Raw genomic sequence first — 6,809 nt, 5'->3', positions numbered from 1 at the left:
ATGGTAAAAAATTCAACAAAACTAAGTATTTCTTCTACTCCTATCTCCCAGACCCTGGTTCCTTTCCTCTGAGAAAACTACTCTGTTACTTGCATTTTCTTCAGAGGCATTCTTTGTGAATACGAGTATATGTCTAAATAGGCCTTGTCACTTTTATGGCGTGAATGTTGGCATACTGAAAGGAAAGTCCTATACCTTGCTGTTTTTCACTTACCAGTATATCTGGAGATTGTTCTATGTCTATACGTGTGGCTGTGCTGCATCCTTTTTAACATTGCAGAGCTCTACATTATGGATGGAACATAATTAGTTAGGCAGATAACCTCAGCTCCACATTTTCAAGGTTGTTATATAATAAAAATCATTTTCAGTGGGTATGTCTTCTTCAGAGCAGGTTTGGGCTTTTGATGTGCCATATGAATTATTGCTGGAAATTCATGGCTGCGTTCTCTGGATCACATTCAAAGTCTACATTATAGCATTAACAATTATATTCCTGGGGCCCTTCGCCTTCATGCTTCAATTTAGACTGGGTGCTATTCAGCCATTTTGTATTACCATCAGGCTTGAACTTTTTCTTGAAACTCCTATTTTTGAATTTCTTCTCTTTGTTATCCCCAATAGCAATGTATGGAAGAGTTTGTAGAAATTAAATTTTTTGAGTCCTCGAATATCTGAATATATTTTTATTCTGTTCTCCTAGTAAACGTGATCATTTGTTTATAGGTATGTAGGTTAAAAATATTTTTGTCAATAATATTTTAGGCATTAATCCAGCATTCATTATTTCTATTGAGAATTCTAATTGTTTTTCTTCAAATGTTACCTATTTAGATCTAAAAGCTTTTAGGAATCTCCGTTTTTTTTGTTTTTTTTTGACCTGTCATTATAATGTACTTTTTTTCTTTCTTGTGCTCATTATTTGTTTAGGTTATTCTTTTTAATCTGGAGAATTGTATCCTTTGGTACTGGAAAAGTTCTTGTACTGTTTCTTTGATAATTTTTATCCATTTCCATTTTTTTCCCTTGTTTTCTTTTTCTGGAACTCATATTTCTTCAAACTTTCTTTTTCTCTTATATATTTCATTTCCTTGTATAGAATGGAAGTACTATGAGGACAGAGATTTCTGTCAGTTTTGTTCATTTTGTATTTCTACTACCTGTAACAGTGCCTAAAACATGGGAGGCACTGAATGTTTATTGGATATCCTCTTTTTGTTCTCTATCTAGTAGATTTCTTCAACTTTATCTTCCACCGATCTATTGGATTTTCACTTTTATTTTATTATTTTTTACAAACAAGCTCAACAATAATTATTTATTAAGAAATGGTTCTCAAATTATTCAACAGCAAGTTCCTATTAAAAATAACTGTCTTAAATGGTGAAATCAAGTTTTTTATTTTTTTGTTTGTTTTAATGACAAAAGACAAAGCCTTCATAGATACTGCATGACTGAAATGCACTCTCTTAGAAAAGCTATAGAGTGTGATGTGTCTCTAACAAGTGCTAACAGACAAAGATGAGGTCCTTTGAAATAAAAGGAGAAAGCCAAGTCTGAACTGGCATCATCAGTTTTCTGTACATCTCATGAGACATAGTCAGCTGGGGGATCTTCTGTGCTTGCACTCTGCCTCCCTTGGGACAGTTTAATCTACACAAGGAGACTGGATTAGCAATTTCAATTGGAAGAGAATCTCAGTCCATATCCAGTTGGCCCTTAGAAGTCTTGCTCCTGTTGGGGCTCAGTGGGCTTCCTAGGGCTACTCTTGAGACCATAAAGAAAGGCCAGTAAATGAATGCCCAGAAGGGTTCATGCACCCTTCACGTGAACTTCTGCTGGTAATGGAGGGTGAGATCACCATCACTCTTCCATATGAAGTGTTTCACTGTTTGAAGGTCCATATTTAGATACAAAACCTGGTCCTAGTACAAAATTTCAATTTTTTTCTCTGTCAACACAGCAAAATCCTCTTCTTTTTCCTGCTCTCCTGTTTTTTTTTTCTTTCTTTCATTATCAGAAGAGCTAGTGGTTTGAGACTCATTATCCAAGTTGATAATTTTCTCATAAACATGTTCCATTACTCTCCAGACTTGGAGCATGTCACTAGTAGGGAAGCTCTTTTTTTTAAGTGTTTTGCTCCTGAAGATGCATGAGGTTGAGGTAGAAAAGAATTTTGTTGAATTTGGGCATATTTTTCTTTTGATGCAGCAATTCCAATTCTAGGAATTTATCGTGCACAGTGATGTCAATTACCTATTGTGGCACCATCTCATTAAGGAGCATGGACTCAGCCTTACTTACCTCCAGGATCTCAGCAGAGCAGCCTGAACAGTGTCTGACCTCCGGTTTCACCAAAGGTCACAGGGATGTGGGGGGCACTCGAAAAATATCCATTTCCCTTCAGTACGTGGTTCTCCTGCTCTCCCTTTACATGGTTTACTTCATTTTCTTCTTCATCCATTGGATTCACATGGAGTGCCTGGAGTAAAAGTTCCCCTAAGTTCCATATCGGACCTGACTCATCATGGCTGCTGAAGCCAGCATCTTTTGCAGAAATCCAAGCAGCAAATTGGTCACTCTTATCCAAAATAATAGTCAACATCTTGGTTTTTAAGTTTACTGAGAACCCATTTGGCACATACAACATTGTAAATCTTTTCTTAATTTCACCTTCAAAATCCACTTTGCCTAGATCTTCAACTTTACACACCTTCAATACATCCCAATATGCCACATTAGTATTGGTATCTTTGGTTAATATATGTCTCTTATCATTAAGAATGTGGCACTGAATAATACTAGCACCCCCTTTAATAATATGGTCAGGTTATATACAAAGGGGTGTTATAGGATTTGTACAGTCACTGTCATATCTCCAGAGGCTCTAGTTATGAATTCCCTTCAATGTCTAGTTATTTGCTGTAGATTTAGTGGTTGCTGCCCAGATTGGGAAATACACATGTAACAGCAGTGCCACACTGAGCATCTTGTGGAGTGAGGCTAGAGCTTTTAATTCAGAACTGTTGAATTATTCTGAGAAAATACCCTGTCACTCTGGCAGTGTTTTGGTGGACATAAAAAGAAATAGTATAGTAAATCACCTTCGGAGATACTTAAGGCACTTAGCTCTTGCCCACATAGGTAAATAAGTTACTAACAGAATAAAAATATCACTGGAGCTTTATTAAAAATAACTTATTTGGAAGTTGTAACTTGAAAGCATACTGTTAGTATGTGCAAAGGAAACAAAATGTCCTTAGTTAAACATCTTATGTATTGAGAAGTAGAAATATTTTATAAGAATAGTATATAAAGTTAAGGTAGTTAAGCTGGCTAGCTACCAGTTAGCCATTTTTACAATTCTCTTTTCACACTATACCCTCTTTTTCTAGGTAACTTCATCTAAGCCAGTGTTGGGTAGATAGTAAAAATGTTAGGCTGTGCAGGCCATACAGTCTCTGTTGCTGCTACTTAACTATGCCACTGTAGCAAGAAAACACAGATGTTAGGTTAGATGATTGGTGANTGAAACTATTACCACAATCTATGCCATAAACTATCTATCACCTCCAAAAGTTTTCTTCTACTTTCTTTATTATTATCTATTATTATTATTATTATTATTATTATTATTTTGTGCTAAGAACACTTAACATAAGATATACCCCCTTAGCAAATTTTGAGGTCTACAATACAGTATTATTAACTGTAGACTCTATGTTGGGATTTCTAAGACTTACTCATCTTGTATGACTGAAAGTTTGTACCCTTAGACTAGTACCTCCCCATTTCCATCTCCCCCAGCCCCTGGTAACCCCATTGTACTCTCTGCTTCTATGAGCTTGACTATTTTAGATTCCACAAAAAGTGGTATCATGTAATATTTATCCCTCTGTGTCTGGCTTATTTCACTTAACATAATGTCCTCTAGGTTCATTCATGTTGTTGTAAATGGCAGGATTTCCTTCTTTTTAAAGGCTGAATACTATTCCATGATGTGTATATTTCACATTTTCTTTATCCCTTTGTCTGTCAATGGACATTTAGGTTGCTTCCATGTCTTGGCTATTGTGACTATCTAATATCAAAAACTTGGGAAAATAAATACAATCTTAGCATCTCATCTTCTAGTTTTATTAACCAATTCATTCTTCTCCCATGACCCATTTACTCTGTGTTTTTTTAATGACCAAAGAGTCTTCTGATTTTTTGGTTAATATTAAGATCACTTGGGAAATGCTACATTGGAGTGTGGACTATATTTGGTCAAGATTATGCATTTTAAAAAACTAAATGAGGTGAGGTTCAATCTGTCTCAAAGAATCTAGCATAAACATTTTCATTTGGTTTCTGCAAAAGGCTTAATTTTTATAATGTTTTCTAAATTAAAAGGATAATCATGTTAAAAAAATTCTCTTCTTTTCTGATTAGAGAGCTTTTACCTTATATCTTTTACTAATGCAGTTGTGTGTGATGATAGCATCATTTAAAAAATATTTTAAGAGTGTGCTACTTAATAATCACATCAATTCTCTTTTTCAAAGGAACAAGATTGAGATTGATGTTTGAACAACACACAAAGAAACTCTTTTATTTCGGTGTATAATTTCATAATTTAAGTTTTAAAGCCAGATTTTGGTCTGTAGCTATTATCTTCTATGCAATTTGCTTCTTACTGTTAAGAGAAGTGGTGTAGTATTTTCATATTCTATAAACACTTTTATGTCATTATTACATGCCAGTGCCTATGCTAGATGCTGGGGCTTCAGAGATAAGATAGAGTTTCTAGTCTCAGGAAGCTCACAGGTTAGAGCAGGGAACAGTCAAGGTCATGGCAGACTCCATGGGCTACAGGCCAGGGGCTCCAACTATGGAGCTAGAGCTCTAGAGAGTTGAAAAGTTTCTTGGAGATGATAACTACAGAGATGACTCTTAAGTGACCAGTAGGAATTAGTTAAGTTAGATTTAGGGATTTGCTTTCAGGATATACTGAGAATATTTTTAACCCAAATAATATATACATTGTTTTTATGTTTTCAGGCCTTGCTATACCATGTGTGGTTAAGGTTTGGAATTGTAAGACCCATTTATTTGTAATTTATATTTTACCTACTTCCAAAAATTTCTTACATTGATGACGATGATGATAATGATACGTGTGTGTGCATGTGTATATGTGTGTGTACATTTACAAGTGTGTCACATGCCATTGAGTCAGCTCCAATTTCTGGCAACTCTATAAAATAAGTGATGTCCACACTGTCCTGTCCTCAACATCCCTGCTCAGCTCCTGTAGACTCATGCCTGTGGCTTCTTTTATGGAGTCAGTCCATCTCATATTTGGTCTTCCTCTTTTCCTGCTGCCTTCTGTTTACATTTATGTACACTAGGAATATTTGAATGAAAACTAAACAGCATAGAAGGGGGAATGGAATTAATATTGTAGGCTAAGTTTTTATAATTAAGTACTAAATATACCTCTACACACACTTTTGCCAAGGCATTAGATGTGTTTTATACTTTATACTTTAAAATAAAACATGGCAACTTATCAGGTGAAACAGACTTTTTCTTGGTACTAAATTCCAATAGGAATATATTGTCTGCATCTCTATATAAGGGACTTTGAGCAATTTCTTTTGAAATAGCATGTGTTTCCATGGGCTTATGGCAACACTGAGCAGAGAGTTCTAGCGTGTATTCTTTGGCAAGTGCCTGGAGGGCAGAGCCTCTGCTGCCGACTGAAAGGACATCCTGATTCATCAGACACCAGACACACAGGTGGCAAAGCTGACATTTCTTTGCGAAGGCTGAGGAGCCCTAGCTGAATACTTTCATGGTGGAAAAGCCATTTTCATCCCAATGTGGATTTGGGCTGGGGCTACGTTTCCCTGATGTAGCAGCTTTGGATCTGCCTCCTTGGTTAAAACTCCACTGTTCTGTGCCATAGATCATGGAAGAGATGACTGAGGCCTGGAAAATGTCCAGGGAGGAGGTATTGCCAGTTGGCTAGCCTAACCGTGGAAGAACCTTGCCATGATTCCTGTGGAACAGTTGATCTTGGGTACTCCTGCCTCCCTACACTGGGAATTAACTGCACAGTGTGCCACAAAGGAACTAAACTGGCCTCGATCTTTAATTTGAACAATGAATATGGTATGCCCCAAATCATGATTTTTGATTATTTTTGTTGACTTATTCTTTTTTATGGTAATTAGACATCAGGTCCATTTTGTTTTTTTCTTGAGATTATTTCATGTTCACAGTAGTAAAAACATGTCTTTAATCCATCTGAAAGCTTCATCACATTATTTACACATGGAGGAAGATGGGAGCTTGAAAACAGCCTCATCTCATACCATTTGGGATTAAAATTGGCTCTGTAAAAAAATTATTCTTGCCTTCTCAAATTGTTAGTAATGTATTATGGCCAAGGCTTTGAAGGGACATCAATAGCTGGCAGTCTACACCAGGATCACACAATTTGACCTATAGAGAACTTCTATCTATGAAATCAAAAGCTTATAATAGATCAGTTCACATGATAACTTAGCCTTTCAGGGCTAGGTGGTGGTGGTGGTGGTAGAAGGTGAAAGAGGACATGGTGGATGTTAATGGAAGCATTGTGCTTACAAATCTTTGGTGTAAAATAAAAATATAAACATAGGGGCCAGCTGAGTGGAGCGGTTGGTTAAGAGCTGGCTTGGGATGCCAGCTCTGAGCAGCAGGGCCCCGGTTCGGATCCCACATGGGGGCCGGTGACACTGTCCTCTACAGNCTTTTGTTCTTCAGTCTAGTTGTGGAGG

The 6,809-nt window shown here is 36.6% G+C and overlaps 1 pseudogene; it reads right to left on the bottom strand.

Annotated features, from left to right (window-relative positions):
• Positions 1-1,823: 1,823 nt before the first annotated feature.
• On the bottom strand, positions 1,824-2,989 carry LOC109388148 (WD repeat-containing protein 48 pseudogene; annotated as a pseudogene).
• Positions 2,990-6,809: the final 3,820 nt, after the last annotated feature.

Source organism: Hipposideros armiger, unplaced genomic scaffold, assembly GCF_001890085.2.
Source record: "Hipposideros armiger isolate ML-2016 unplaced genomic scaffold, ASM189008v1 scaffold_183, whole genome shotgun sequence".
Classification (NCBI taxonomy): Eukaryota; Metazoa; Chordata; class Mammalia; order Chiroptera; family Hipposideridae; genus Hipposideros; species Hipposideros armiger.
This window is presented reverse-complemented; position numbering and strand designations above follow the sequence as displayed.